The sequence below is a fragment of the Ursus americanus genome, chromosome 14 (genome assembly GCF_024610735.1).
Source record: "Ursus americanus isolate L20-20 chromosome 14, mUrsAme1.1.p, whole genome shotgun sequence".
Taxonomy (NCBI): Eukaryota; Metazoa; Chordata; class Mammalia; order Carnivora; family Ursidae; genus Ursus; species Ursus americanus.
The window spans coordinates 13,285,789-13,312,623 of record NC_142140.1 but is presented as its reverse complement, the minus strand read 5'-3'; the positions used below and the strand labels follow the sequence as shown (position 1 = coordinate 13,312,623).

The following is a 26,835-nucleotide window of genomic DNA, read 5'->3' as shown; positions in this document are numbered from 1 at the left end:
TTAACATCTGGCTCTAAGCTACTAGCAAGCTAGGAAGTTCTTATGCGAACCACAACAAAGCTGCAGACTTCCCAGTATATTTACCATAACCAAACTCAGGACTCTGCAGTACAAACAGGAAAGTCCTGCCAGTCCAAACATACTTCTTAACTCCCAGACATCTTTGCCATTCCCCATGGAAAAGAATTTTTAATGCCAACTCAATAACTTTGTTGGATTCCAACAATTTGCAAGACACTGGGGTGATGTAGCAATTATAAAGAAATAAGCGACCCCTTTCCTGTCCTCAAGGAAGTTATAATTTAGCATGAAGTTAACAAGGAAAGAAATAACAGCAGGTTAGGTCACCTTATTCTGAGACATACTTGAACAATATAGATGTACAAAGGATAGAAGTAGGAAAGGAACAGGCAGGGAGACACTGAGGGAGACAGGAAAGGAAGGAGGAGAGGGAGGGAAGGAAAGAGGGATGGTAGAAGGGAGGAAGGAAGGAAGGAAGGAAGGAAGGAAGGAAGGAAGGAAGGAAGAAAAGAAATGAAGAAACAAGAGGTCTTGAGCATTTACTAGCACACACTGTGCTAGGCTACGAATAGACTTATCTCTTAATTCTCCCAATATTCCATTACAGGTAACATCACTCTTATTATATCCCTGCTCCAAATCCTGTAGTCGCTTTTCATCACACTCAGAATGACCTGGTCCTTCCTGAGTACCACATGGACCTGTTTACCATGCCTTGAGCTCATAAAGCTCCCTTCAATCTTAAAGCCTTTGGTACAAGCTGTTCTCTCCACTCGAAATACTCCCCACTCCACTCCCAGATAACCACATGGCCTATTTCTCTCCCTCTTTTCATCAGGTCTCTACTCAAATGTCACTTCCACAGAGAGGCTTTCCCTGACTCCCCTAGTAACCCACCTCCCACCTTTATTCTCTGTCTTCTTACTCTGTTTTATTTTTTAAGGCATTTACCAATACCAAACCTCTATAATTACTTGTTTACTGTCTGTCTCCCAAGCTCTCCACTAGAACATGAATTCCACGAGGGCAGTAATACATCCCCAGAGTCTAAGCAGTGTCTGTCACATAGTGAGTGCTCAAGAAAAATGTTATGAATGAGCAAATGAATCGGTCTTTGTGATAAAAAGAAACTGGGGCTCTGAGAGTTGGGTTCCTTAACCAGTTCCCATAGATGGACCTACTGACTTCAAGGTGCTATTATGAGGCTTACTTCTGCCTCACTTACACCTTTAGTCTTCAAATTCTCTCTGCTGCCAGATCTCCACATAGTTGGCTCCTTTCAGAAAAGTCCTCTGGGGTCCTTCTATCTAAAAGTTGCCCCCCACTCCCAGTCACCTACCATGTTACTCTATTTTACATTGTTCATAACACTTACTACTCTCTGACATTATATTGTTGTTTGTTTCCTTTTTATTATCTTCCCTAATAGAATGTAAGCACCATGAGCACTAAGACCATATTTTCCTTATTTGCTGATCCACCCTAGAACAGTGAAAGCAGAGATTAGGCAATGAAAATGAAACCATTACAGGCATACCTCCTTTTACTATGCTTTGCAGATACTGCACTTTTTACAAATTGAAGGCTTGTGGCAATCTTGCATCAAGCAAGTAAGTCCATCAGCACCATTTTTCTATTTGCTCACATCATGTCTCTTTGTCACATTTTCGTAATTCCTTCAATATTTCAAACTTTTTTCATTATTACTATATCTGTTATGTTGATCAGTGATCTTTAATGTTACTATTGGAGCCTGAAAATGTGGCTGAATTGTCTAATCTCATGATAAAACTTTAATGGATAAAGAGTTGCTGCTTATGGGTGAGCAAAGAAAGTGGTTTATTGAAATGGAATGTACTCCTGGTGAAGATGCTGTGAAGACTCTTGAAATGACAATAAAGGATTTAGAATATTACATAAATATAGTTGATAAAGCAGCAGCAGGGTTTGAGAGGATTGACTCCAATTTTGAAAGAATTTCTGTGGATAAATGTTATTGAACAGCACTGCATGCTACAGAAATCATTTACAAAAGGAAGAGTCAATCAGTGTGGCAAACTTCGTTGTTGTCTTATTTTATGTAATTGCCACAACCATCCCAGCCTTTAGCAACCAGCACGCTGATCAGCAGTGCCATCAACATTGAGGCAAGACCAGCAAAAAGACTAGGACTTGCTGAAAGCTCAGATGATGACTAGCATTTTTAGGAATCAAGAATTTTTAAATTAAAGTACGTACATTGTTTTTTTAGACATAATGCTATCGCACACTTATTAGACTACAGCATAATGTAAACTTAATTTTTATATGCACTGGGAAACCAAAAAATTCATTTGACCTGCTTTATTATAATATTTGCTTTATTGGGATAGATGAAACCAAACCCACAATATCTCCAAGGTATGCTTTTTTTTTTTAAGGTTTAAATATACATTTATTTTTTAAAAATTTTTTGTTATGTTAGTCACCATACAGTACATCATTTTATTTTTTTTCTTTTTATTATATTATGTTAGTCACCATATAGTACTTCATTGTCCAAGGTACGCTTATAAATGAAAGAGTATCCATGGAGATCTCTTGGCACCATTTCTGGTCCATGATAAGTACTTACTAGCTATTAATTATTTATTTTTTAGCAGTAGATTTGATGAGATTAGTAATCATAAGATTTTAATAGACAAAGATCACAGGAAAAGAAATTCAAAAGAAAAGGAATAGCATAAACAAAGGTGGCTTATCTTAGACTGTATTCCCAAGGTAGTTTTGCCCCATAAGTCTGTGGTCTGGGTAAAAACAGTAGAAACTGGCCTCAGTGAAAATACAGGGGTTCTGGGAGATTCTTTCACTCATTATGGATCAAAAACAATGTGTTTCAAACAAGAGCATGGCTTTGGGTACCTTCTTACACAATTCTACATATTTATAAAATATATAAATATTTCAATTTCAGAAATGGCACCCAATGGGCAATTTAATTTTGCAACTCTTTATTTCAAGCTAACAAAGGTAGTTATTTTCACTTGTGGCAAACAGTAGGTGGAATTATGAGTGACTATCGAGGATTGGCAAGAAGCAAAACACCAAACAAAAGCAATAAAACTGGAAATCTATGACACGTGGCCTGCAACATATATAATTTTTTAAAAAGATTATTTATTTATTTGAGAGAGATTGTGTGTGCATGAGTGGGGGATGGGGAAGACCAAAAGGAAAGAGAGAGAAACCTCAAACAGATTCCCCACAGAGCCCCACACAGGGCTCGATCCCAGGACCCTAAACCAAGAGTCAGATGCTTAACCAACTGAGCCACCAGACTCTCCAAAGTGCATACAATTTTTAATTAAAAATTTAAAACAAGAATTGTTTCTTCCAGAAGAAAGAACTGAAGGAAGTGATAAAAATTCAAGTCCTAATACGGAGAAAAATGAATAAAGTATTCATATAAGTTCAAGATTCCCTCACAACCAAAAAAGATCGGAGGGTAACTTCATCATCCTAGAGTAAATCTTTATTTTGAGATTTTGGGGGGCATAACTGCTATTGCCAAAAAACAAAAACAAAAAAACAAAACAAAACCCCTCCTTGGCTTAAAACATATTATATAATCAAAACCAAAAAACTCTCACAAGCTCCACAACCATTCCTGAAAAAAAGAAAAAGATGAAGAATTGAAGGATGTTGCGAAGAACAGTGGACTGGGAATAAAAACATCTGCATACAAACCTTGACTCTGTAGTACGTAAGAAGAGAAGGATGGAACATAAGGGTTAATGTGTTGAATATTTGCTGCCTACCTATCTCTGCTCTCTACACTTATACCACTTCCGTTTAGAGGGAAGGGTTAGGTCCAAGACTTATCCTGGGAAGGCAGGCCTCCCAGGAAGGAAGTTAGCTTTCTAAAAAGTTGCATGAAAATTCAGCAATGGCCTATTGCTGAAGGCATAATGCTGGTCAATAGTGGGAAGTCTTGGACCCTACTTCCCCAGTCATGCCAGCCTGAACACTAATGTGGAAAGTCCTGCCAAGAGCTTGCTAGATCATACAGCTGCAATCACAACTCTCAGACTCCAGCCCAGTATTCATTTCAAGGGAGAGGCTGGTATCCCCAACCATAAATGCTGAGTTAGCAGCATGCCACTGGAGCCCACTCTTAATTGTGTTGTATCCTGGCTGGCCACCAACAACAGCAAGGAAGAGATGATGCTTTCCTAATAATTCATCCTAAAATCCCCAAATTCCAAGAATGGCAATCTCTTTGCCAGAATCTGATTTCCAGCTATGCTGGATTGCTGTGTGTTGTCCCAGAATCTTGCGAAAATGGAGAAAACAACACATCTGCTGCTTTATGCTGTTGTAAGTTTTCTCCCAGGGCCAGTATGTGTACATTCTGGCTATTTGCCCCAGTTCCTACAATATCTCTACTGATAATACTTATCAAGGGAGGAATAACACTTCTTGATAATCATTCAGAAGCTTGCTGAAATAGAAAAGGAAGGTTAAAATATATAATTTTACATATAAACTTATATATGATTTACTAAATGACTTCTGATGTCTCTCATATCACATAAGTCTCTACAGTAAATACATAAAAAATAATAAGATAAATAAAATTATATTTTTTATTTTTGAAATATATTGAAATAAATTATGTATTTATTTTTGAAACGTTTTAAAATAAATGTATATAAATATATCCATATTTTCAATATGTGTTATATATTAATGTATTTATATATACTTATATATTTTAAATATATGTATTATATATTAAATAAATAAAATAAATATATTTCAGTATGATATATATTATATATGTATACATAACAAACATGTATTTGTGTATTTTATATATTTATATATGTAAACATATTTAAGTGTTTTTTAAATATATGGTTTCTATACTATGTTTCTATTTCTGGGCATTTTGAGGTCTCATGGCTTCAGCCATCTCTGCACACAGGCAGCATGGTACCCTCAAAGCCAGGAGACTCTTAGGGCACCTATGTGGAGACTGACAGGGGTAGAATGCCTGGGATGCTTAGCAGGGCTGTGTGAGAAGGTCTTGCAGTAGTGGCAGTAACCAGAGTAGACTGGTTCCTCTGAGACTCAGAGGATCTTTGCAAATAGTCCATGGATGTGTAGCTTCCACTACTCTCCTGAGCTGTCTGCTTCTTCCTTGAGATGTTCCATTCTGCCCAGTTTTTTAAAAATGATCCAGACCACCCTCTCCATACCTACATATATGCATGCCCCCTGCAGTGGATTGTGTCACTATCAGGAGAATCTGGAGTAATGCCTGTCCTAACAAATAAACACGAATTCTTCCTTAGTTTCCTAATTAAAACCATATTAACCTTTCCTGTATGTAACCGTGTCCTTAATTCTAGTCCAGCCCAAGCTGTTATTGAAGGTGACTTGGGATGCAGTCCTACATGTTCCTCTCTAATCTGAACATAGCTAGTATGAGGAGAGCTGGAATTCTGAACCCAGTCTCTTTCCCAAGAAGAACTAGATTTTCTTTTCATCTATTAGGAGTTGTTATGGGTTGAATTATGCTCCCACCAAAGAGAAGTCGTAACTCCCAGTAACTCAAAGTATGACCTTATTTGGAAACAGAGTCTTTACAGAGGTAACTGAGTTAAAATGAGAGTACTAGGGTGAGCCCTAATCCAATATGACTGGAGACCTTATTAAAAGAGGAAATTTGGACAGAGGAGAAGATATGCATAGAAGGAAGGCGAGGTAAAGAGACCCAGGGAGAAAATGGTCATCTATGAGCCAAGAAGAGGGGCCTGGAACAGGGATGCCTCCCTTGCAGTCCTCAGAAGGACTCAACTCTGAGGGTACCTTGGTCTTGGACTTGGGTACGAGTCTCCAGAACTATGAAACAATATACTTTTGTTGTTTAAGTACCACTCAGTGGTACTTTGTTACAGCAGCCCCAGCAAAGTAATACAGGAGGGGTCCAGAGTTCCCAAACCCGAAATGCATGTACCTGAACATCAGATCATTGTGGCCACACAGAGGACACAGTGCACTGCTTTGGAAGGCAGCATTCCCATGGTCATATCATGGCTCATCCCCAAACTGGGCAGCATGCACTCTGCACAGCCTCACATAGTGTCCCTGACCAAGTCAATTTGTGGGTAAGAGTCTAATAGTGTAAAAAAACTGCCTCGATGATGGTTAGGAAGCACTTGCTATACATACCTAAAATGAGCTTTACATTTAGCTAACATGCAGGCAAATTAAAGATTATAAAAGAATGATGTTAGGTAAACAGTACTGGGCTTTTACAGTGCTTTTAAAAACAGATAAATTAAGCCCTTCCACACTACCTAGAGGGGGGGTCCATATAGAATTGTTCTGGGTTCTTGTTGTCACTTAAAGGGAAACTTTCACAAGTGGCTGGAGCCCTTGATGTCCTCCAAGGGAAGGAAGAGAATGTCCTCAAATTCCTTGCAGCAGAAATTCACTTAGGTGATACCAACCTTCACTTCCAAATGGAACAGGACATCTCCAAAAAGAAAAGTGATGGCATCTACATCGTAAATCCCAAGAAAACCTGAGAGAAGCTTCTGCTGGTATCTCACGCTTTTGTTGCCATTGAAAACCTGGCTGATCAGTATCATATCATCCAGGAATAGTGGCCAATGAGCTGTGCTGAAGTGTGCTGCTGCCACTGGAGTCACTCCTATTACTGGTTCACTCCTGGAAACTTCACTAACCAGATCCAGGCAGCCTTCCGGGAGCCGAGACTTCTGGTGGTTACTGATCCTAGGGTGGACCACCAGCCTCTCACAGAGGCATCTTATCTGCCTACCATTTTTCTGTGTAACACAGACTCTCCTCTGCACTATGTGGACATTGCCATCCCTTACAATAACAAAGGAGATCACTCAGTGGGTCTAATGTGGTGAATGCTGGCCCAGAAAGTTCTACACATGCGTTGCACCATTTCCTGTAAACACCCATGGAAAGTCATCCTGATCTCAACTTTTACACAGAACCTGAAAAGACAGAGGGAAGAACAGGTTGTTGCTGAAAAACTGTGACCAAGGAGGAATTTCAGGGCAAATGGACTGCTCCAGGTTCTGAGTTCACTCAACCTGAAGCCGCAGACTGATCTGAAGGTGTGCAGGTGCCCTCTGTGCCATGAAGCAGTTCCCTACTGAAGACTGGAGTGCTTAGCCTGCCACTGAAGACTAATCTGCAGCTCCCACTGCTCAGGCCATTGAATAGATGCGAGCCGACACTGAGTGGTCTCTTAAGCTACTGTTCCACAAACTCAAACAAAATGGAAATAAAGTTGATGGAAAATAAACAGTTTCTAAAAGTTGTAAAAAAAAAATAGGTAACTTAAGGTTCATGGTATATGGGAATGTTTTTTAGTACAAAATTACAAAACCAGAGAATTCATTTGTGGTGTTAGCCTATCAGGACACTCATCTGAATATAAGCTGGGAAAATGTTTTCATTGTCTTTGCAAAGCTGGGCCTCCCACATATTTCCCATTGGTCATTGGTCCAACAGGATCAGATGTTCAGGTGAAAAAATGGGTGCAAGGTGAGTAGAAGTGGATGACTCTAGGTATTGTACTTGAATATTCAGGTAGCTGAGATACAGCACTGTTTTCTGATAATGAGATTCAGATGGCCTAATAATTTAAGCTATCCCCAAAGTGGAATGGGCTCTTCCAACCTGCTTGGCACAGGGATATGCAGCTGAAGATTGGATTGGTCTGCCCATCAACCTCCATAATAATACTTACTGGTATTAGGCAACGTCCTGGGTATTGAAATACAAAGAACAGTCACAGTCACATTGATCTGTTCTTAAAGTGTTTACACTGTAGTAGAAGATGTAAGATAGATACACAGAAAATATAGAAGAGAATATTATTAGTGTCACAAAAAAGTATAGTTAAAGTGCCATAGGAGTTCAAGAAGGAAGATATGATGGAAGTGATGGTATTTAAGCCACATAAGTAACATTAACAGGAAGAGAAAATAGCATAAGCCAAGACAAAGAGGAGAAGTTGAGGAATGACCAGAGTATAGGTCTTGTTTAGGAGAACTATGGGAATATGGTTGAAAAGGTCATCTATATGTCAACTACAAAGGATTTTAATTACTAGGCTAGGTACATAAGTTTTATTCTGAAGATCAACAATAAAGATGGTGACATTTCAGAGATGTTAGAGAAATTCCAGAGGCAAGACGCCACCCTTCCAGATAACTTCTTTTTTTTATTAATAATAATATTTTTTATTATATTATGTTAGTCACCTTACAGTACATTCCCAGTTTTTTATGTAAAGTTCCATGATTCATTACTTGCATATAACACCCAGTGCACCATGCAATACGTGACTATCCCATTCCCCTACCCCCCGAAGCCCTCAGTTTGTTTCCCAGAGTCCACAGTCTCTTATGGTTCATTCCCTCTTCTGTTTACCCCCCCTTTCTTCTTCCCTTTCTTCTACCGATCTTCCTACTTCTTATGTTCCAGAAATGAGTGAAACCATATGATAATTGTCTTTCTTTGCTTGACTTATTATAGCTCTCCTCACTCTCAGATCTTCTCAAGTCTCTCAGATCTTCTCAGTCCAGATTCAAGTTTAAGAAGATATAATCCTCCAACATAGACATGGACAACAGTGGTTGAGTTAAAGCTACTAAATGAATGGTTCTGAAAGCACTGGCTGTATCACAGGTGATCACAGAGAGAGCAAAGCTCAAGCAACTAAAGGGAATAGCAAACCCAAGTCATGCGGGCTCTTCCTTTTCTGGAGATGCCTCTAGGCAAAAAGACAGTTCAGTGATGTCATCAGCTTGTCTTCTCACAAATAACATTTTTTTTTTTTTTTAAGTAGGCTCCACGCCCAACGTGGGAGCCCAATGCCGGGCTTGAACTCACAACCCTGAGATCAAGTACCTGAGCTGAGATCAAGAGTTGGATACTTAACCGATTGAGCCACTCAGGTGCCCCACAAACGACAATTTCTCAACAGGAAAGTGTTATTTTTCCTCTTTGCCTCACTCCTTGACACATAATTGGTACTCCCCCCCAATATTTGATGGTCTCATAAAAAAGCTGAAGGGAAAATAACTACTGTGGGCTGGAAGGAATAACCTAAACTCTAGGCATCTTTGGCCTGCTTCAAACCATTTACAGTGAACTTTAGCCAAGTGAAGCAACTACTTACAGAGCAACTAGAAAGGACTTTCAGGAACCACTGAACTGGAATTTGCTGCACTGAGCTGACCCTGCAAAAGTGTGATTACAAAACTACAAAGCTTGACCAAGGAAATGTTCATGTGTTTCAGGGCCTTGTATCTAAAATCACCTCAGTCTGAAATCCCCTTCCTTCGGTACCATAGAAATTGACAAACTGTATTGCTCTACTTACACAATTTTGCACCTAAATACTATGATCAACTTGAAGTGTGATTTTTAGAAATTTATCACGAAGAAACATGAATATGGAAAGATGCATGTAGAAGGATGTTCATTGCCTGCATTTTTTTCTTTAAGTTTTTATTTATTTATTCATTTAAGTAATCTCTACACACAATGTGGGGCACAAACTCATGAGATCAAGAGTCACATGCTCTTCCGACTGAGCCAGCCAGGCACCCCCAGCAATCCCTAAATTAGTTAAAGACTGGAAACAATATACATATCCATTAGGAGAGGGATGCTTAAGTGAAATATAGTAATACAACAAACTACCACTCACCCAAATAAAAAGAATACATTAGATGTACAAAGTGTCTTTAACTTGCAATTTTTCAAACTTATAAAAAAGGGCAAAAGCAATATACATTCAATAGAAACCATATTCAGTAGAAACTCTGAATCTTTTGAATTTTGATCTTTTCTCAGGCTAACAATATGCAGTATGATACTCTTTCCTGATCCTGGGCAGCAGCAGCAAGCTGCAGCTCCCAGTCAGCCACCTGATTCTGAAGGTAAACAACCAATACATTTACAAACACTCTGTTTTTCACTTTCAATACAGTCTTCCATAAATTACACAAGACAGTCAATACTTTATTATAAAATAAGCTTTGCGTTAGATTATTTTGCCCAACCATAGGCTAATGTAACTGTTCTGAGCATGTTTAAAGTAGGTTAGGCTAAGTTATGCTGTTCAGCAGATTAAATGTATTAAGTACACTTTCTAAATATATTTTCAATTTATGATTGCTTTGTCAGAATGTAACTCCAATGTAAGTGGAGGGAACGTACTAATAAGAAAAGATGTCTATGTGTTGTCCATGTGTCCCTTAAATATTGTCAAGAAAGAGAACTAGAATGCAAATAGTATAATATGATCTAATTTTTAAATATATATATAAATTCATGTATATATAAGATATCGGTATATACGTAAGATATCTATCTCTATAGCCATGTAGAAACTGTGATATATAGCTATATATGAAAAACATATATATATATGAAAAACCTAAAAATTGTGAACCAAGTTAACAATAAGTATCTCTGGGGGATTTAAATTGTGGAGAACCCTTCGTTTTCGAGTTTGTGCATGTCTGGATGGATTGAGTTTTGTTACAATGAGGATATATTACTTTTATAATCACAAAAAGGATATTTCCATCAGAAAAGATAGGAAAAAAGGTCCCAACCCTTCATTAAGTTTTCCAGATTTGATTATTATTATATTAGAGACAATTTTAACATCCTTTTAAGTGTGCTGAAAATAACAGTGTGGTATAAAATGAGCTATGTGATATAGTGGAAAAAATACTGGACATAGAGTCCAAAGCCTTCAGTTGAGTCTGAGCTCTACATTTTTCCTCTCTAAACCTTAGCTTTCCTCATATATAAAATAAGTGGCTATATTTACTGGCTCCCAAAATCCTGCCCAGTACTAACATTTCATTATTATAACTGGAAATAAACACACCAAGATTCAATCCTCCCTTATTAGAAATGACCTACAATAAACCCTATAAAACTGCCATAATCAATCCAAAAATAGGTGGGACCAGTCCCTCTACATTCTTGGAAGAGCTAGATTATGTCATGGAATAAATTCCTATCCTAAATCCTCAAGTCATAGCACATTTTACTTCATTTAGCAAAGAATATGAGGGAAAAGAGAACAAGTCATTCTTGCAGACCTGCAGTCAGTATTTTTACCAATAATTCTATGATCATTGCCACCCCAAGACTCACTCACTCTTTCACTCACCATTTTTTAGACATGAAACCAAGGCCAGTGATGTAAAGATACCTGCATAAAATCTCATAACTAATTAGTAGAAGATTCGGGACTATGAACATTTAATCATATCTAGACTGAGTGTAATGTTCTTTAGACCTTACAGCTTCAGGCTAAACACATATTGTCATAAGCACCAAACAATGCTTCAAACTTCCCCCATAGCCCTCACCTGATGAATCTCTTTGTAATACCTGTCATAGTTCCATTTATTTCCCTGAGATTGTAACACATTACAAAGGAAAGACTCTTGAAGAAGATGATTTCCATCTCTCTTTTCCATGTCCCTTTTCAGGCACACTGATACACATCTATCATCTACCTTGGCTGCAATCACACTGATCACTCAAGGTGTGATCTGAGTTATCCTAGCCACTTGCAAGAAACTAAGGAAACAACCACTGTGAAATGGAAGGTAAATTAAAAAGGGTCAACTTAGAAGCACAGAGTAGCTGTATTTAATAGAAAAATCACAAAAGTTGGAAACAGAAGACCTAGGTTCGAGTCCTACCTCTGCTACTTCGTTGCTATAAGACTTTGGTGAAGCTATTTAAGAATTCTGTGCCTCAGTTTCCACATGTATAATTTAGGAACCATTCATTCATTCATTAAACAAATATTTGAGTGTTTACATGTACAAGGCATGGTACTAGATGCAGAAGATACAATGTTGGGCCAAACCAGATCCAGTTAGTACTTGTTCTCATGGAATGAGGCGTCTAGAAGGAGAGTTAAACATTAAATAATCATACAAATAAATGAACGAGACCTGGAAGACTAATAATGATCTTTTTAGAACATATAATAAAAGTACCTGAACTGTTCTTGAGCAAGTGATGCCTCAACTTGGATTTGATAGTTGAACAGTCATTAACTTGGTGAAAGGAAGAAGGAGGAAAGAGGAAGTACATTCCAGGAAGAGGAAGCATCATGTTCAAAGACCCCGTGATAACAGAAAACAGGGCTAGTTTGAAAAACTGAAAGGCCAATGAAAATGGTCACTGAAAAGTTTTAAGCATAGGAGTGAATGTCATAGAGTAGTTGTGAGATGATATGAAACAGGGCATAGAATATTGCTTTAATGATTAAAGTTCAAGATATGTTAGGTGTTAACAGGAAGATAAAAGCATACAAATCATTTGAAACAACTCTCCTTCCAATTCAAAGGCATTATTAAAATACTAGCTGATAGATTTCAAGATATACTACAAATCTCTAGTAATCAAAACAGTATGGTATCAAGTTCCAGTCCTGTGTTGGGCTCCATGCTGGGAATGAAGCCTACTTAAAAAAAATATCATGGCTTTGGGGTGCTTGGGTGGCTCAGTCAGTTGGGCATCTGACTCTTGATCTCAACTCAGGTCTTGAACTTGGGGTTATGAGTTCAAGCTCCACATTGGGCTCTATTATTAAAAAAAAAATAAAAATAAAAACAAATAACAACAACAACAGAAAACTCAGTATGGTATTCACACAAAAATAGACACATAGAACAGAATAGAGAGTCCAGAAATAAACCCACAATTACATGGTCAATTAATTTTCAACAAATGAGGCAAAAATATGCAGTGGAAAAAATACAGTCTCTTCAACAAATGCTGTTGGGAAAACTGGACAGCTACATGCAAAAGAATAAAATTGGACCACTTTCTTACACTATATACAAAAATAAACTCAAAATGAATAAAAGACCTAAATGTGAGACCTGAAACTATAAAAAAATCCCAGAAGAGAACACAGGCAGTAATTTCTTTGACATCACCTGTAGCAACATTTTTCTAGATATGTTTCCTGAAACAAGGAAAACAAAAGCAAAAATAAACTACTGGGACTTAATCAAAATAAAAAGCTTCTGCACAGCAAAGGAAACAATCAGCAAAACTAGAAGACAACCTACAGAATGGGAAAAGATATTTGCAAGTGGCATATCTGATAAACGGTTAGTATCCAAAATATATAAAGAACTTATACAACTCAACACCAAAAAAACCCAAATAATCCAATTAAAATGGGCAGAAAACATGAACAGACATTTCTCTAAAGAAGACATACATGTGACCAACAGACACATGAAAAGATGTTCAATATCACTCATCATCGGGGAAATGCAAATGAGATATTTCCTCATACTTGTCAGAATGGCTAAAATCAAAAACATAAGAAACAAGATGAGAATGTAGAATAAAGGGTACCCTCGTGCACTACTGGTGGGAATGCAAGGTGGTGTAGCTACTGTAGAAAACATTATGGAGGTTCCTCAAAAAATTAAAAATAGAATTACCATATGATCCAGTAATCACCCTATGGGGTATTTACCCAAAGAATATGAAAACATTAATTTGAAAAGATACATGTGCCCCTATGCTTATTGCAGCATTATTTACAATAGCCAAATTATGGGGGTGCCTGGGTGGCTCAGTCGGTTAAATGTCTGCTTCAGCTCAGGTCATGATCCCAGAGTTCTGGGATCGAGCCCTGCATCAGGCTCCCTGCTCATCGGGGAATCTGCTTCTCACTCTGCCCCACCCCATTCTCATGCTCTCTCTCACTCTCTCACTCTCTCTCTTAAATAAATAAATAAAATCTTTAAAAAACAAACGAAAAAAACAACAGCCAAATGATGGAAGCAAGCCAAGCGTCTATCAATAGACAAATGGATATATGCTCACAATGGAATATTACTCAGTTCACAAAAAAAAAATGAAATCTTGTCATTTGCAACAACATGAATAGATCTAGATGGTACAATGCTAAGTGAAATAAGTCATTCAGAGAAAGACAAATACCAGACAAATTCACTCATATATGGAATTTAAGAAACAAAACAAAGAAAAAAGAGACAAACAAACAAACAAAAAAACCACTCTTAACTATAGAAAACAAATTTATGGTTACCAGAAGGGAGATGGGTGAGGGGATGGGTGAAATAGATGAAGGGGATTAAGAGTACACTTATCATAATGAGCACTGATTAACAGAATTATTGAATCACTATATTGTACACTTGAAACTAACATAACACTGTATACTAATTATACTGGAATTAAAATTGAAAAATAAAACACTAGCTGATATTGTTCAGTGACTAGGATACTCTGTTTAAAAAGGCAAGAAAGGAATATAACAAATGTAACAGCCACCACAGTGGCTTTTTTCAAGTTGAAAATCTTCCAGCAGCAAGAGCAAAAGCTACAGATTCACCATGTTTAAAAGAAGGGTCTGCCTTTAGGAAAACAAATGACAGGATTTGTCAGAACCACCAATAGAGTCTGACCCAGTTTGATACAGTACAGGAGAAATGCCAGAATCAGCCACCCAGAATCAATCACCCAGGTTGTGATCAAATGTAGATGCTTGGAAACAATTCAAAATGCAGACACCTGACTTCCTGAACTCCTGGGTCAAGTTCCAGCCACAGGTATTATAAGCTGACTTTGTCACAACTAAAATTTCTTCCACAAAATGGATATTTTATTTTGAACTTAAATGAAACTTCTAAAAAAGTCTCAAAAAAGTTGGTGGGTTTTTTTCTTTCTTAAGAACACCACTGAAGAATTTACTAATAGACTTATAAATGACGGTGATAGAATGTCAGCTTTCATAAAAATTTTAATTAAAAGAAAATTGACTATCGACATTTCTGAAAGTGCAAGCTAGTAGATCAAACACAAACCCAAAGGAAGAGAAAAAGTCAGTGTGATACTGTACATGAAAGTGGGTTAAAAGTTTCTGAATAAGCTAAAATATATGAAGTCACAGACCTATGGGCTTTTATGCTTACAGAAAATCAAAAATAGAAATATCTAAAAACTTAAGTGGCAAGAAATTTGTAGAAACAACATATTAGGTAGCAATCAGCATTACTTAACATACAATCAACCAATGTACATTGTCTTCTTTGACAAAGCGGCAGTTCACATAAATAAGTGAACAAGGATATGTAATCTACCGTAACTTCAGCAATTTTTTAAGTTCTACTAGAAGCAATTTGAAAAAACAGAAAGAAAAAAAGGAAAATGACTTACTATATCATCCTCAAAGGAACTTACATCTGAGTATCAAAAAACATAACCAAAATAAAGACAAATAATTGATGGAAAAAACCACTGTCGAATAATATGACAGACACCAAATTACCATTTTTAGTATACAGCAAGGTCACTAACATACCAACAGGAAAATGGGTAAAGAATGATAAAGACAATAGAATTAAGGCCTGGTTTCTAATGAGGTCTTGTTTGAGTCACTGCTTTGATCTCCATGCATATTTGTCACCTATTGTCACATAACAAATTAACTCAAAACTTAATAGCTTAAAACACCAAACATTTTTCATCTCTGTTTCCATGAATTAGGAACTTAAAAGAACCTTAGCTGACTGGGGCAAGAGCCATCTGGAGGCTTGACTGGGGCTGAAGGATCCATTTCCAAGATAACTTACACACATGGATACTGGCAAGCAGCCTTGGTCACACCACATTAACCTCTCCGTGGTCTCCTTGAGTATCCTCACCACATGGCAGCTGATTCTCCCAGAGTGAATGATCCAAGAAAGAGCAAGAGGGAAGCCACATGTATTTCATGACCTAGCCTCAGCAGTCACACTCTGTCATTTCCACAACATCCTACTGGTTACATGGGTCAGCCCTACCCAATGTGGGAAAGAACTAAATTAGGGATTGAATGCCATAAGACCATTGATTAATAATAGAAAATGTAAATCTTTTCTTCATTCACTAAATATTTATTAAGGCTATACTGTCCAGAGTGTTAAGTGCTATTCTGATAAAAACCGATTCATAACAGTAAACCTCACAGTCACAAAAAACCTTAGCAATAGTAGTACATTTCAAAATGGAGCAAGAGTGAGAAATGTAGTTTCCAGGAGGCTCAACGTCTGTGGGACACTGCACTCATGGGAAGCTCAGAACTCTATTCAATGGACAGAGGACTATCCACCAATATCAAGATACCTCTGCCCAACACCAACCTTCTCCCAAGCATGTCAACACAAGTTTCCAAACAGAGCCAATAGCTTTCTAGCTAGGACCAAAACAAGAATTATCAACCAGTGCTTAAAAGATTTAGATCTGAAACCTGTACAATTTCTCTAGATTGTTTCAAATTCAACTCACAATACTTGGAAGTCTAAAATTCCATCCTATGTACCAAAAATGACATTTTTTGTCCACCAACACTAAAGTGGATATTTTACTTTGTCTACTGTCCAACCAATAAGTATTTATTGAGTATCTGTTAGATGTCAGGCATTATACCAGCTCTGGGGAAATACACACTGTCTTCATGAAAGAAATAGGCATTGAGCAAGCAAACAAATAAATAAGCTACATAATACAACTTGTTAGGCCCTAGGAATGAGGACTTTAAATGTTCTCAATTCACCAAATCTGGATTGTTCTTCTTAGGATCTTGCAGTCTGACCATACTCAGGCAGATCAACAAATACAGACCACCATAGCGAATGCACAAACATTTCTCATTCTGTGAAGAGCATTCCTAGTTAAAGAATGCTTTGCTTAGAAAAGCATTCTTTTTGACCCTCAAATATTCCAAGAGACCTTGCTTTCTAAAATTCCAGATCTGCTAATGTTGTAATCAGTAATGGTTATTATTATATATATTTACAATTTAGGATATAAATTTTCATTAATATTATCTCGTTAAAAATAAAATGATGGCTTATTATGTTGTATTATTATACTATATTAATAACAGCTTATTAAGCATTATGAAAATGCTTGGGAAGAGCTGGACCTATCAGATGACAGTAAGGCTGAATCAGGGAGCAAAGGGGAGAGTCCCTCAAAATGGGGTAATAGAACTAAGAGGAAAGGGTCAAACTGTACAGAGCCTTAAGGCCTCTGATATGGAGTTTGGGTTTTATGCTCATGCAGTGGAACTGAGTGAAAGATTCTCAACAGGCAAGTGACAAGGTCAGATTTAAATTTGAAGTTCACATCATACTGCATTAGACCCACGTATGTATTTGTGTGATAGCTGCTAAGAAGTGAGGAGGGCAGTCAGGGCCAAGGAACCAGGCGGCCTGACTTGGCTTATATAGGGATCGGACCCTTGGCCTTATCTTCATTAGAATAGTGCCATTTATACTTGGGCATGAAATAAATGCAGCTATTGCTACTGATGGTTCATCTGTCCTCATTTACTGAAAGTGAAAGGTCTTCTCTTCATGACTCATCCACAAATCCTGCTGATCCTCCTAATTAAAAAGTTTTCAAACAAGTTGATACATTAGTTATTATGAGCCCAGACACACCGGGTATAAATCCTTCCTACCACCCATATGCATGCCAGGATTTCACTGCTGCATCTTTCATCGTGATGAGGGAGATTCTTCAATATAATTTTCATGACACCATCTGCCATGTTCTACTCTCACCTTTTTTTTTTTCCGTGGGGTGACTGCTCAGTAATTATGAATATCATATCTGGCATCTTTTAAAAATAAATCCTTAAGAGATACTCAAGAAGAAAAAGGAGTCATAAAACTTATCAACTGCAAGGGCTATGGGCCAAAGACTTCGGAATGCACTGTGGGTTAGTCTTTTTTACACCAAAATCAATAATGCTGCTAAAAATGGAAGTAAACTGCATTTGTGGTCATCTTAGTTTTCAGCAAATCAACTGACTCATTCTTGCAACCCTTTTAAGCATTGCAACTTTTCATCAGTATAGTTGGTTATACATTGTGAACTCTAAAGGGGGAAAGGGCAATTCTGGAGATCAAGCTGTCTCTCCACCAACCTTAAAACCAACTATCCAAGGCCTCTCCTCTGAGATAACTTCTCTAATTAATGCAAACACATGTTTTAGTCACATTATGTGACATGATATGTGGCTTCTGGCTCACAGCCATTAGCAAGCAGACATGTATCTTATTTGTTTTTTCCCCAATACCACCTCCAAAAAAGCCCAGGAGTTGGGTGCAAGGAATTTATTGTGGAGATAGTCCCAGGAAGCAGCGGTTAGGGAATGGAGAGGGAGACATAGAAGTATGAGAAAACAAAGTGTTGATAACCATAGTGGGCAACTGATGTTCAATGAAGCTGGGGACTAACTCTCAAGAGACCATGTAGACTGCACCTAAGAATTTTCTCTAAAGAACAAAGGTAGAGGCATTTATCCTATTTTTCATTGGGTGAGGTTTGCTCCTGGGAGCATTAAGTCCTCCACAATTCTGTGCAGCCCAAAACAAAAGAACTTCAGAGGCTTCAGAAAAGCCCTTGAGGCAGAATAGAGAGAAGTGGAAGGCCCTTAGGCTGAAATGTAGTCGTCTTGGATGGGAATTATCCAGCACAGGAACACCAGTTAGTGGTAGGTCAAGGGAATGTGGCATAGGACGCAAAAAGTGTATGCTACAGCCCAGAAGTGATGTCACCGATGATAACAATAAAATATGAACAATCATTTCTCTTAGTTCTTGGTGTTACAGAGAGACTGACTGATCATCTGGCTGAGTCTAAGAATTGTCCAGTAAGTATTAAATGAGCTCATACTGAGCACTAGCTAAGTAGTATGGAGCAATACAGAAGTTAAAGACAAGGTGGCCAACTTTCAAGTTCAGTCTGGTAGGCATCACCAGCAATCACAAACAAATGAATATGTAACTGCTGGTTCTGACTATAAAGGCAGAAAAAGTGAAAGTATAATAAAGTGGCTAAGAGGTTCCACTCTGGAGTCATGCACACCTAGGTTTAGCCAGGATCTGTTCGGTAACTACTCTGTGGACAAAGTGCTTACTCTCTGTGTATCATAATTTTTTCATGTTAAAAAAAAATGGAAAAATAATAGCATCTGCTTAAAGATATTCAGAATTAAATATATATAAACTACTAATCATTGCCTGGAATGTAAGTATTTGGTAAATTTTCATTATTTTTGTGAAAGTTAAGTAGAAATTAATAGTAGAATACGATGTAGGGAAGAGAAGGATCTCATCTCCATGTCAGACCCTTTCTCTTTCTTAAGTATAGATTTTTCTATAGCGCCTGTTCTAGTGCCATTTTCCCTCTTCTGGAAGCTATATTATCTAAGGAACTACTTATATTAAAACAAGAAGGCAGGCATTTAAAGGTACAGATATATGGCACAAAAATGCATGGCCACTGGAGCAATAGTAACCTAATTTCAAATCCATACATCTTGCCACTGCATGACTTGAGTAAATTTCTGAAGCACTCTGCCATTGGCTTTCTCATCTATAAAATAGGGACACTATTATATACCTCATAAGGCCACTGAGAAGATTAAATGAGAGTGTCTCCAAAGGGTTCCCAACACAATTTTAGATGCTCAAAGTGTTATTACTATTCACTATTCATTCAACAGACACTTATTAGGTATCTACTACTTATAAGGCACTATACTAGGCTTTGGGCAAAAAAAAAAAAAAAAAAAAAAAGACAAAAAGCATGAATAAAATATGGTCCCAAAAGTCCTACAGGTTAATGTTGTTATTACGACTTAAACAAATCTGGCCATTAAATGGTACCCAAATTAGTAAGTTACCCTAATAGCAAATGCTATTATCCTAATATTAAGTAAAGGGAAGTAGGGAAAGAAGGAAGGCAAGAAAGGAGGGAGGGAAGGAACTAGGCTAGTTAGCTCTGAGATAGCTTTCCTGGAAATACAAGACAATAAGAGCCATCTAAATTCACATCCTTTCTATGGGTAATCAGAAAAAGCCTGCAACATGAACCAAACTCAGAAAAGTTTTATCTGACAAAGGGCTAAGAATTTATAAAGCCAATCCTACCCACCCTGGTCTTGGAACATATAATAACTCTGCTCTTTCCCAGTCTTTTAATCAGGTGAAACCAGGATGAAAAGTCCATCAATGACAACCAGCAGGGGAAATGATGTCATAAGTTTGGGTAGAGAGGAAAAAAAGAACAGTATGATCACGGGGATTGCTCCCCAGCTGAGATGCACGTAAGGTGCACCTCTTCCCTAAGTCACTGCCTTGTCAAATAGGGGTTCTCTAAAGAGGAGGATTTAAGACAACATCCCAATTCTATTACACCCCAAAATGGGTCTCAGATTGATGATGGTCTTCACAGGTCTGCAGTTCTCCTTGGCTCAGTAATATTCCTTCCTGACATTTGCAGGACGCTTCATCGTCCACAAGTCACTTCAATGTCATTATCTCACTTAATTTTCACAAAAACTCTGTGTGATATGAAGCTTTTCACCTCCATTTCATAGATGAACAAGCTGATACTTAGAAAGCTTAAGCAATCTGTTTGAGGTCCTATACCAACATGCTGAAGAGCTCAGACTGGAACCTAAGTCTTCTGGTCCCACTTCCAGGTCATTTCTCACACTTGCATGTGGCCTCTGAGGAAAGGTAAGGTGCAATCAATGGAACTGGGCAGCAGCGACAACAGCAAGCAATTTGTCCTCAGAGACCTTGTGGGAACCTCCCTCAAAGCAGAATTCCTAACTAAAGAACTGGTGACTCCAATTCTGTGCCATTGCTCTGGAGAGTCAGATGTGAAATCCTTTATGAACAGGGAGTCTACTCCATGAAAAGTACCATTAGATTCAAGACAGTGAAATTCATTTGAAACTAATTGGTGAGTAATGAAGTTGCTAAGGTTTATGAGCCTTGTGCTAATACTAATACAGAGGTACAGTGTCAACAAAAAAACTGTAACCACTGACAAACCTAGCCTTCTGTGGAGAAAAGGCAGGCCTTTTTCCTTGGCCTAGAGGCAAAAACATCATTAGACAATTTCAAGAGTGACAAAATCACTTTTTCTTGCATGGTCTTAAATAGTGAATAGAAAGAAACCTTCACCCTTAGAAATAACTAATTATTTGATAATGGGACAAGGGGAAAAAAGTGTGTAATTCTCTAGTTAAATTGCAAGCATTTACAAAAGTGGGTGTGTCTATATAATAAAATGTCCTCAAAGGATGGCCAGAGACAAGAGGGAAATACAGAGAACCTTTACACCCAAGCTTGCACATACAATTGTCTGCTATCACTGCAGGGTGCCAGAGAAAATGTGATTTTAAACAGAAACGGACTAACCCCTCTAGTGGACCTGTCGAAAGGTGTTATCCTCTTATGTACCTTCCACATAGCTGAATAGATCAATCCATTGAGTGTTTAGAAAAATCTACTGCAAAACAACTATTTTGGTTATTGCTTGGTTGGTATTGAGTTGTTCTTCTTAACTGAATTGACTAAAAGAAACAAGTGTCTCTAGAGGCCAGTCCTAGACAGTGTCAGCAATCCTTGGCATCCCCACTGAGAAGGACCTTAATCTTCATCCTTGCTCTAGAGCCTCGAAGTCCAACATAGTCTCCATAAGCCATACACAGCCATTGAACACAAAACAATGCAGCTGGTCCAACTGACACATACACAAAGTGTGAACTACACCCCAGATTCTGAAGACTTAGCATGCAAATAATGTAAGATATCTCATTAACAATTTCTACATTAATTACATGTAAAAATGATAATATTTTGGATACACTGGATTAACTAAAATAGATTATTGGATTATACTTTAAAAATTAATTTCATCTGTTTATACTTTCAAAGTGTGGCTACTAGAAATGTAAAATTACAAAAGTAGCTTGCGTATGTGACTTGCATTCTATTTCTACAGGACTGTGCTGCTCTGGAGGGTATATACTTAGTTCCTAAAAATTCTATCAAGCCATTTAGGTAAGTTTAAAAGAAGAGGATATAAATGTCATGTTTTAACACCCTTGAGTTCAGGTAAGTTGGGAATGGCTTACTTGCTCTCCAACATGCTTTGAAAGTAAAAGAATGCAAACCACTGTGTTTGCTTGCCTGGCGGTTTTAGGCAGTTTGAGCTTTCACTGTTTCTAGCAGGAGCTTGTCTGTTCAACGGATCTGTAGGGATTCGGCATAACATGATGGGGCATGTGGGTGTTTAATTGTGACACTCGAGGAGAATGCTTATAGCTCAGCTGTTAGAATGTGGTGCTGATGAGTCTAAGGTTAAGGGTTCAATTTGCATCCACACACACTTAGCTCAGTTTTTTGTGAACCAGGGATGCACTCCTCACCTGGGCTTGCTCTCTTGCAAATGTTCACTATTGGTGACAACAGGGGCCAGTAAATAATGGTACTGTATGTATGCTCTTCAAATGCATCATCACCACATCATTACCACAACAAGCAGCTCAGTTTTACCCTTTTGGGGAAAGCATCATATGTGCCTATTTTTTCATTCCAAAGGAAAGCATATTGTCTTCCTTTGTTTAAAAATAGTTTCTCTAGGAGTGCCTGGGTGGCTCAGTCTGTTAAGCATCTGACTCTTGGTTTTGGCTGAGGTCATGATCTCATTGGTTGTGAGATCAAGCCACATATCAGGCTCTGCACTCAGAGGGGAGTCTCCTTCAAGATTCTCTCCCTCTGCTCCTCCCCATTCTTTCTCTCTCTCTCAAATACATAAATATTTCTTTTGAAAAATAAAAATAGGCTTTTAAAAAAGTATGTATTATAAGTTTCAAAGCCACACAAAGGTAAAAGCTTATAAAAGTTATTGGGTCCATTCCCTCATTAGCTTCCAAAGAAACCATTTTCAGATACAAAATGTCCCAAGCTAAATCCTACCTACCTAGGAGATTTAGAAGATTGTAGTGGGAAGCATTTACTTATGTACTATACCTTCATATAATTTTTCAAAACCTTACTATTAAGCAACTCAGTATATTAGATTCTTTGATGACTTTTGTCCTTCAAATTGCCAAGAGGCAGAGGCCAGCTGTGCTATATAATAGAAACAAAGATACAGACCACTGGCCTGACTTTGTACTGATGGCTCTACAGCCTGGGACAATTCATTTTCCTCTCTGGTTCTGAGTGTCCCCCTCTATAAAATCAGAGCTTAGTTTCACATGTAGTCTAATCTCATAATTCCAAAGCACCCTGGCTGACCATTGCAAACAGCCAAATTAGGTACTAACTTTTGACAAAAGTTCATCTTCGAGAGCAATAGATGTGACACCTCGTGAATTTGGCTGACCTTCACTTTCAACAGCTGTGCCAGGTAGCTTTGGAATAGGCTCCTATCTCCAGTGGCTTTTGCACCTGTGGTCTGGCTGGCTTCAGCTTTCTGTTTTCTGCCTGTTCTGGCAGCAGGCTGGAAGTGAGAACAGTTGTGTATGGTGTTCTCTGAGCTTCCTCCCCATGGTGACTGAGCCAGGAGATAACCTAAGGGTCTTGTCAACAACTAAGGATGTCTCTCCTTTACCTTGGCTCAAAATATTGTCCTGGGAATTACCTTGGCTGGGTCTAGCTAAAGATGTGCCTTCTAAAGTGAAGGCTGACCTTTTCTTTTCTTTCTTTCTTTTTTTTTTAATAATGATTTTTTATTATATTATGTTAGTCACCATACAGTACATCCCCGGTTTTCAATGTAAGGCTCAATGATTCATTAGTTGTGTATAACACCCAGTGCACCATGCAATATGTGCCCTCCTTACTACCCATCACCGGTCTATCCCATTCCCCCACCCCCCTCCCCTCTGTAGCCCTCAGTTTGTTTCTCATAGTCCATAGTCTCTCATGTTTCATTCCCCCTTCTGATTACCCCCCCTTAACATAAGAACTAGAATGATCAGTAGGGGAAGAAAGGGATAAAAAGGCTGACCTTTTCTTAAACACCAAGCAACAAAAAAGTGGTTCTATCATAACTTACCAACTTTAATAGATCCATAGAATTTGGACAGCAGTTGTTAAAATGATCTTAAGAGATAACACTGATTGAGCACTTACTACTGACTAGACACATTAGTGTATGTGGATTTCTAATTTAATCTTTATAACAAGTCTATGTAATAGATACTATTATTATTGCTGTTTTGCAAATGTGGAAACTGAGGTTTAGAGACAGTAACTTTTGAATCTCAGCTACTCAGTGACTGAGGTGGGATTTGAATATAGCTAGATCTGTTTGATTACAATGCTCAGACAGATACCAACCTACTTTACCATCAGGATAGTTTTTTGGAGCTCATTTTGATGCAAAAATTCAATTGGGGGTGCTTCACTTGATCATTTTCTCTGCCTGGGATGCCTAAACATCTTAAACAGTTGTGCATTAGTTCAAGTCCATTGAGAAGCAGGCACCAAGACAGATTAGACACCACTATTTATTTCTAAGCTTCCTTCTACCTCTGTTATTTTGTTTTCTTCCTTTTCAAGGGAAATGCTGGCAGGAAGAGGCATACACAAACCTCAGCAGGGAGCAGACAATTCACAAATTTCTACAAGTCAATCTTCAGTGACAGTAGGCATTAGAGAGTAAAGTTTCCCTGGGTATGCCCCTGAAAATCTCCTTAGAATGAACTGAGAGACCTGAGATATTTCTGCATTTATGCTCATCTGCCTATTTTTATCCTTTAAATTCATTCGATGTCTGCTCTTTCTTCCAGAGGCAACTCAGATCACACTAAAGCACCATGAACTATAAATCATTCTGAACAGAACTCCATTTCTGGGGCACATCAGTGATGACTCAGGGGATCCACCTTTAAAAATGACCCATCAATGTGTATTTTGGTGATCTACTCCAATATTTACAGCCTGACATAGGGGACAATCTAAGCATTCACCCATGTTTTCAACACCCCCATATTTCACACAGGTTTCCAGAACTCCTTTGGAATTTCATCTTGCAAGACAGAGTTTATAAACAGCAAAAGAGATTATGAGAAATGTTTACCAGCAGCTCAACTAGGGGAACAGCTAAGGGGAAAACTTGAAGCTTATTAATAAGCCCTCCAACCCACAGATCTGATTGCTTTAGATCTGCCAAGTTAACCAAACCATGTTGGGCATCCTGGTCTCCTCCATTGTATTTCTCAGGTTAAGGACACCGTTCTGAACCTCCCCCTAAGCTAAGGTGCTTGCCAAGAGCCTGTGGCTCACACTAAAAAATGACGGAGGGCTGCTGAGACAATTTTCCTCAATCAGCTGCAATTTCACCAGGCCCAGAATCTACCAGACCTGAACTCTCATTTAGAGAGGCAGCTGGTATACTGGAAGAAGAATTCTCTAACAACAGCTACTAAATACTACATGCCAGCCATTTTATATACATTAACCCCATTCTGCTGACAACCTAAAGAAGTAGGTATGATTATCCCCATTGTAGAGTTGAGTGATTTGAAGACTAGAGAGCATCCATGATTTACCCGAGGTCACACATTTAGTGCCGGATGGAGCCATGATGTAGATGAGCTCTTTCTCATTCTACATAATTCTGCTATATTATTACCACCTCCAAATAGAAGGCAGGCAACTTGGTATGAGTCCTAGAAGTGTCAGCTGTATAGCATTTGACAAAACTTACTTAATTTTACTCTGCATCTTAACTGGTTCGGCTGAAGAATGGAAATAATGTTTTGAGTCTCAGTATAGGATACATTCCCAGGAGTCAAATTAGCTGGGTTTAAAACCCAGTTCCATCCTTACTAGTTGGGTACCTCGAAGAATTCAATTAGTTTTATCTCTAAAATGACAATAACAGTGGTACCTACTCAAAGGATGCTGACAGGCTTAAATAAGACAAAATATGTAGAATGTTTGACATTGGCATTTGGTAAGCAATCATTACCATCATCATCTGATTTTTTTCTTCCTATCTTAGGTCACAGGAAGTTTTTGAGGATTGAATGGGAAAACATGTAAAAATGTGTTTTAAAGGATAAAGAGCTACACAAACATAAGGAGATAGTACTATACTTAAGGCCCATGCCATAAGACTTATAAATAAGGATTTAGTTGGAATTGGGAGAAAGTTCTAGCTCCCCACTTAAACTTAAGGCATCTGCAATCTTACCCACTCTAGGTTAAACACTATCAAAATCCTCTACTCTGCACTTATGTATAAATGAAACAGAGCTACTGGGTAACAATCTAAAAACTTCATGCTTTAAAATGGTTTTCACCTTTGCCTGGCCTAGAAGGTATATAGACTCCATGCATTATGGCATTTATCTGGACACAGAGACAATAGCCCAAATGCCATGATATCCGGTATCTGATATTTCAGTCAAGGATAAAGTGTGGAAATTGTCAAGAGTAGAAAAGGAAAGATACAAATATCTCTATCCGAGAAAAAAAGTTTACAGTGGTCACAGGATGGAGTGGTTTGATGCCTGACTGACAAGGTTCAAATATCAGCAAATTGGTTTATCAGTATTTGTTTCCTTGTCTGTAATATCCAGCCATTAACAATATCTACCTTATAGGGTCACTAAGTGACATAAAGCACTTAGCATAGAGTAAATACTGAATAAGTAATAGATATGATCACACAAAAGATACTATGTATTTGCTGAGATACAATGTTTTTCCTAAAAATGTTTCCTCCAACCTCTGGTGAAAATTTTGGTGATGATAATGTTACAATAGAAAAGGTCTGAAACTAGGAGAAAGCTGTGAAAAGAGCTACAAGAAGGTGTTTGCCCCATGTCAGTAAGACTTTGTCACAAACACACGTTTTTGAGACAAACTTAAGAGC

General features: G+C 38.0%; 1 long non-coding RNA gene and 1 pseudogene across 1 annotated transcript in view; one reads left to right on the top strand and one right to left on the bottom strand.

The window, feature by feature from the left end:
* Positions 1 to 26,835, bottom strand: part of LOC123799163 (uncharacterized) — a 601,123-nt gene that overhangs the window by 340,252 nt on the left and 234,036 nt on the right. The window lies entirely within an intron of this gene.
* Positions 6,013 to 7,350, top strand: LOC123799228 (small ribosomal subunit protein uS2 pseudogene; annotated as a pseudogene).